This window comes from Nannospalax galili, unplaced genomic scaffold (assembly GCF_000622305.1).
Source record: "Nannospalax galili isolate Female #2095 unplaced genomic scaffold, S.galili_v1.0 scaffold95, whole genome shotgun sequence".
NCBI lineage: Eukaryota > Metazoa > Chordata > Mammalia > Rodentia > Spalacidae > Nannospalax > Nannospalax galili.
The window spans coordinates 6,874,788-6,881,101 of NW_008342393.1; positions in this window are offsets into that span (position 1 = coordinate 6,874,788).

Consider the following 6,314-nt stretch of genomic DNA (forward strand, 5'->3'; position numbering starts at 1 on the left):
TTGCATACTGAAACAAAGGCAAGCAAAATTAACTCTAAGAAAACGTTTGATAATTAAACTTTAATTTTCCTCCCTACCCTGAACATTTGCTTTCTTTTCCTACAGTTAGTCAGTTTCATCCATTCCCTGCACTTACATAACTCCCACTAATATTTGCTAATAATGAAGTATGCATGACAGAATGTTCTTGTATGTGGTAGCTCTCTGATTACTGACAGAAGGGAGATAAACAACACTTTCTTTGTGCTTCGATCTCCAAACCATTAATCACTCTTATTTTCTTACAGGGATCTTTGTAAATTGTGAACAGAGTTTTTCGAAATCACCCACTGTTGGAAAACATTTCCACGTACCAAACAGCCAAAACATCTGTTTCAGGTGGCTGTTCTCCACAGAATATATTCTGATCTTTGAAAAATACCAAGGAACTTTAGAGGTGGGGGTCCTTCTAAAGAATGATGAAATACACAATGTTTACATTCCTTTCCTCCTGTTTGGGCTGTTTCCATTAAGGTACCCACAATATTCATATCTTTTATCAGTCTGATTTCAGGGAGGGTTCTGACAGCTTTCTATGCATCAGGAATTGATTTCTGATAGATTCATTCCTGATTGACTTTTGTTAGAGTTGCTGCTAGGATCCCTGAAGCTTAGCACATACTTCTAACAATGCAAGCAGAGAATGATTATCTGAGAAAGTACTCAGAACAAGGAAATAAATGTTGGTTCTGCATAACCATGAAGCATTTAAAATGAAAGAGCTATGATTTATTGAAGAAAAGATAAACAATGAAAACACATCTTTAACTGAGAGTGGGGAAGAATGAGAAAAATACTGAGGCACTCACAGTTTTCTTACATCAAAAAAAAAAAAAAAAGAAAAAGAAAAAAGAAAGAAGGAAATTTAAAGCTGCAACAGTTAAATTGGCTCCAGTTCCAAAATGCTCAGGCTAGGGGTGGTAGGCAAACTTATAATGAACTTTGAAATTAGGGAATCCAGCAAGTAACGCATTTGGAACTGGAAGACTGAGTCCTAGTGAACAAAAGCCTACTACTACCTGTCTTAAGCCTGAAAGCACATAAAATACCTGGGAATTTAAGTATTTCAACACTTTCCCCCACTGGTGAAGAAACCAGTACATTCTGGGGGTACATTGAACTTGGAAGATTATTAGTATCAAGGTCCCCAAGTGTGTCTGAAAACCAGTTCCAACTATGTAGCGTGTATTGAGAACATTGTCTATTAGATGGAGATCAAAGGAAAGGGACATGGTTGGCCTTAAAGAATTGGTTTTATTTATTTTGTGGGGGTTTTCCTGCATTTTAATTGAATTTTTGTGACTTTCCTACAATATACTTTGATGGCATATTACTACAATCATAATTACATTTGTCTAGGGATGTGTCAAAAATAGGTTTTTATCATATCTAAGTACTTAAATGAGAATTAAGAGTATGGTTCATGTTTTCTTCAGATTTTTAAAAATATTTTTATTGAACTTTTGTGCATTTCTTTAAAAATTTTTATTGAATTTTTGCAATCTTATACAACAGTTCTTAATCAAATTCAGTCCCCCTCTCCCACCCATGTCCCCCATCCCCACACCAGGCCTCATGAATTCTGCCATATGCACTAAGTCCCATCCATTTGTACCCAGATATCCTTCAGTATAAATTCATCCCTCACCCAGCATCAATCAGTCTCCAATAGTTCTCAGTCTATGGCTGCCTACCATCCACTTCTCTCTTCTCCCCTGGGCCCTTGTTTAATTGAGTTGACGTGGGTCCTGTTCTCAATGCCACCACTGCCACAAGTTCACACGTGAAAGCTTCCAGTGGCCTGAAAGTCTGCTTCCCTGTGTTCATGAACCAGCCCTGAGTCTTACAATCTTTCAGTCCCCTCTTTTGCAATGGTCCCTAAGCCCAGCTTCAAAAGCATTCCACATCTTTAGTAATTAGAGAAATGCAGATAAAAACCACTTTAAGATTTTTTTCTTACCTCAGTAATACTGGCAAAGATCAAGAGAACGAAAGACTCCAAATGCTGGAGAGGATGTGGAGAAAGAAGAACACTCATTCGCTGCTGGTGGGAATGCAAATTCATGCAACCACTATGGAAAGCAGTGTGGAGAACTCTCAAAAAACTAAAAACGAACCTGCCATATGATCCAGTGATGCCACTCCTTGGCATATACCCAAAGGACTCATCATACTGTAGAGATACCTGTACACCCGTGTTTGTTGCTGCTCTCTTCACAATAGCTAAGAAATGGAAACAACCTAAATGTCCCTCTGCTGATGAATGGTTAATGAAAATTGGCACATTTACACAATGGAGATCTACTCAGCAAATAGAAAATATGAAATTAAGAAATTTGCAGCTAAATGGGTGAAAATAGAGAGTGTTATACTAAGCGAAGTTAACACAAATATAAAAAAGCAAGTATCTTATGTTCTCCCTCATTTGTGGATTATAGCACCAATCCCTTATATGTGAGTATATATATTTTGATGTAACACAAGGAGCCATGAAAATGGAAAGGATACATCGAGGTAGAGGAAAAGAAAGAACCTGAAAGAGGGAGATAATAGGGAACTGATGTTACCAGGGGGTAGATGGGAAAAGTGGGATTGTTTGGCAGGGAGGAGAGGAGGGAGGGACCTTCAAGGGGCCAAGGTGTGTGTTGGGGGAGTGAAGTCAGGAGACAGGGCATGGTGGGAGGCAAGGTGGGTGTTACTGGGGGGGAAGGTGAGGATAATGGGACTGGGGAGGGAAGAGGGATGCCAAATGGGAGGAACAAGAGTAAAGATGAATGAATCTTGGAGGCCTAGGAAACCCAGAGGGATATGCGATTCCCCAGAAATCCCATGGGAAATATCCATACAGTGTCTAAATGTTAGTGCATATGTATACCTGGAAACTGCTTGGCAAGGGACACAGTGACAGACAGGAAAGACCTCCCTTTGAATGGTTGGTGAGAGTGATCCAGGAGACTCCCAAAATAATGCAGGCTATTGCCAAACCTCTTCGTTATCTCTAGTACTAGTAGATGAGGCCCTACTTCTGAAGACAGGACAAGCTTTGGAGACAGGACTTGGAACAATGGAGCAGGAACTGACCTGGAAGCCTTCTAAGTGAAGTTTGGCTACCATAATGCTAGATGATAAAATGCAAACTGTCAAGGGAGAAAAACAATCAATGTTCCAAAGCCAGCCCTAAACCCTAACAACCATAAAGACTGGCATAGCAAACTACCTTTATCAGTGCAGAAGTATTACTGTTATCTGGGGGACAATCAACAGCTATTTAATTGTACTTAAAATCCTCTTAATGGAAGTGAACTCATGAATGGCAGTGTGAACTCAGACAAATACACATGGCAGGAGAGAACTTAGATCCTAGAGAAAACCTATCTCTTTCATATCTCTAGACAAGTGTAATTTCTTACCATATGCTACATATGGATCTTATATTTACAGACAAGCGTACAGTACACCACTCATCAAAGAAACTACTTTTTTCAAGAGATGGAGGCTAGTGGAGAATTCCACAACTGCTCAGACATGGAGAATATATGTCTGAGAGATGCCAAGAACCAGGAGACACATCCACAGCTGAATCTCTACACCTAAGACTCATGGAACATAGTGGAACAAGGGGTAGAAGGGAAACTAATGCATTCCTCAGCTCTCACCAGTAAAACACCCAGGGATGCACACAGAAGGCCACAACTGGCTAAGTTGTAAAGAGTAAGTGACTGCAGAGTGTGTGTCCTTGGATGGCACTCCTATATTGAGTGTGTGTCCTTGGATGGCACTCCTATATTGAGTGTGTGTCCTTGGATGGCACTCCTATATTGAGTGTGTGTCCTTGGATGACACTCCTATACTGAATGTGTGTCCTTGGATGGCACTCCTGTATTGAGTGTGTGTCCTTGGATGGCACTCCTGTATTGAGCGTGTATCCTTGGCTGAGTGTGTATCCTTCGATGGCACTCCTGTATTGATTGAGTGTCCTTGGATGGCACTCCTGTATTGAGTGTGTATCCTTGGATGGCACTCCTATACTGAGTGTGTGTCCTTGGATGGCACTCCTATACTGAATGTGTGTCCTTGGATGGCACTCCTATACTGAGTGTGTGTCCTTGGATGGCACTCCTGTATTGAGTGTGTGCCCTTGGATGGCACTCCTGTATTGAGTGTGTGTCCTTGGATGGCACTCCTGTATTAAGTGTGTGTCCTTGGCTGGCACTCCTATATTAAGTGTGTATCCTTGGATGGCACTCCTATACTGAGCTTTTGTGCATTTCATACAACAATTCTTAATCAAATTAAGACCCCTTCCCCCATCCATACTCCCATAACCCTCAACACTGGGCCTCATGTGTTCTGCCATACATGTTAAGTCCCATCTGGTTTTGCTAACAGCCATTCTTGTTGGGATTAGGATGTGTCTCCTTGTGATGTTTTATCACCTACATTTCTCTGCTAAGCAGTCATATGAAACTTATTTTCACATACTTGTTGGACATTTGTATGTCTTCTTTGAGATATGCCCTTAGAAGCCTACTGTCTAAATATGAGTTTTGGGTTTTGGGGGGTTTTATTTTGTGTGTGTGTGTGTGTGTGTGTGTGTGTGTGTGTGTGTGTGACAGGAGCTCACTATGCAGTCCTGGCTGGCCTGGATCTTGCTATGTAAACGATTCCAGGATGGTCTCAATCTCAGAATGATCTGCTTGTCTCTGCTTCACAAATGGTTATTGCCTAAGTTTTAATTTTCAGTGTTGTATTTGGTGTAACACTGCTAACAATAGCTAAGAGATGGCAGCAACCTAAATGATCGTCAGTTAATGAGTTGATAAGGAAAATACAGTATATGTGTTTGTATGCATTGTGTGTTTGTATAATGGGATGTGATTTGTCTATAAAAAGAATGATATCCTGTTATTTGCAGCAGCATACATGGAACTGGAGGTCATTATACGAAGTGAAATAAGTGCTACAAAGTTTTTTTGCTGTCACTGAATGTAAAGATGCTGAGCTCATGAAGGCAGAGAGTAGAATGATGGCTCCCAGAGGCTCAGGAGGGACGGGCAGAAAGAAGTTGATCCATGAGACTCAGTTATAGTTTGCAGGAGTAAAAAGTTATGATGCCCTCTTCCCAAATCCCTTTCCCTTCCTCAGTGCCTCATTTTCCCCACATCATGATCTCCTCTATAGTTTCACAAGTGATGCTGACCCTAACTCCCGCTTATGCATACATATCTGTGAAAACTAAAACCCAAATATGAAAGAACATGCCATCTCATCTTTCTGAATCTGGGTCATTTTGCTTAATATAATACTTTCCAGGTCCATTAATTTCCTTACAAGTTTCATAGTTTCATTTTCCTTTACAATGGAATAAAATTCCTTTGCATCTATCATCTATCTATCTATCTATCTATCTATCTATCTATCATCTTTCTATATCATCTATTTTCTATCATCTATCTATCTATCTATCTATCTATCTATCTACCTGTCTGTCTATCTATCTATCTATCTATCTATCATCTATTATCTATTATCATCTATCTGTCTATCTATCTATCTATCTATCTATCTATCTATCATCTATCTATCTATCTAATCCATTCCTTTTTTTTGTTTTTTGTTTTTGTCTTTTTCTGAAACAGGGTCTCCCTGTAGCCCCAGTTGGCCTTGAACTCACAGAGCTCCGCCTGCCTCTGCCTCCCAAGTGCTAGGACTATAGGCATGTGCTACCACACCCGGCCTGTAATCCATTCTTAAAATAGCAAAACCACCAAAGAAGTTTGGAGTAACTGACCAATCTTATACATCTTCAATTTTCTAATAAATGTGATTACTGAAATTATCTAGTAAATGCAGCCCCAGCAGGTTAAAGTTAACTTCAGCCAGATTTCTGCAATAGGAAAAATAAAGTTACAAATGCTCCAAAGCCCTAAGGGAATTCTCCTACATGCTTCTATCATTGAGTATTTTTTAAAAATCTTTTCTTTTTCTTTCATCTATCTATTTATGTATCTATCTATCATCTGTCTATCTATCTATCTATCAATCAATCATCTATCTATCTATCATCATCATCATCTTTCTATATCATCTATTATCTATCATCTATCTATCTATCTATCTATCTATCTATATTTATCCATCTATTATCCATCTATCATCTATCTATCCACCTATCTCTCTATCATCTATCACCTGTCATCTATATATCCATCTCTCTATCATCTATCATCTGTCTGCCTATCATCTATCTATCATCTATCTATCTATCTCTATCT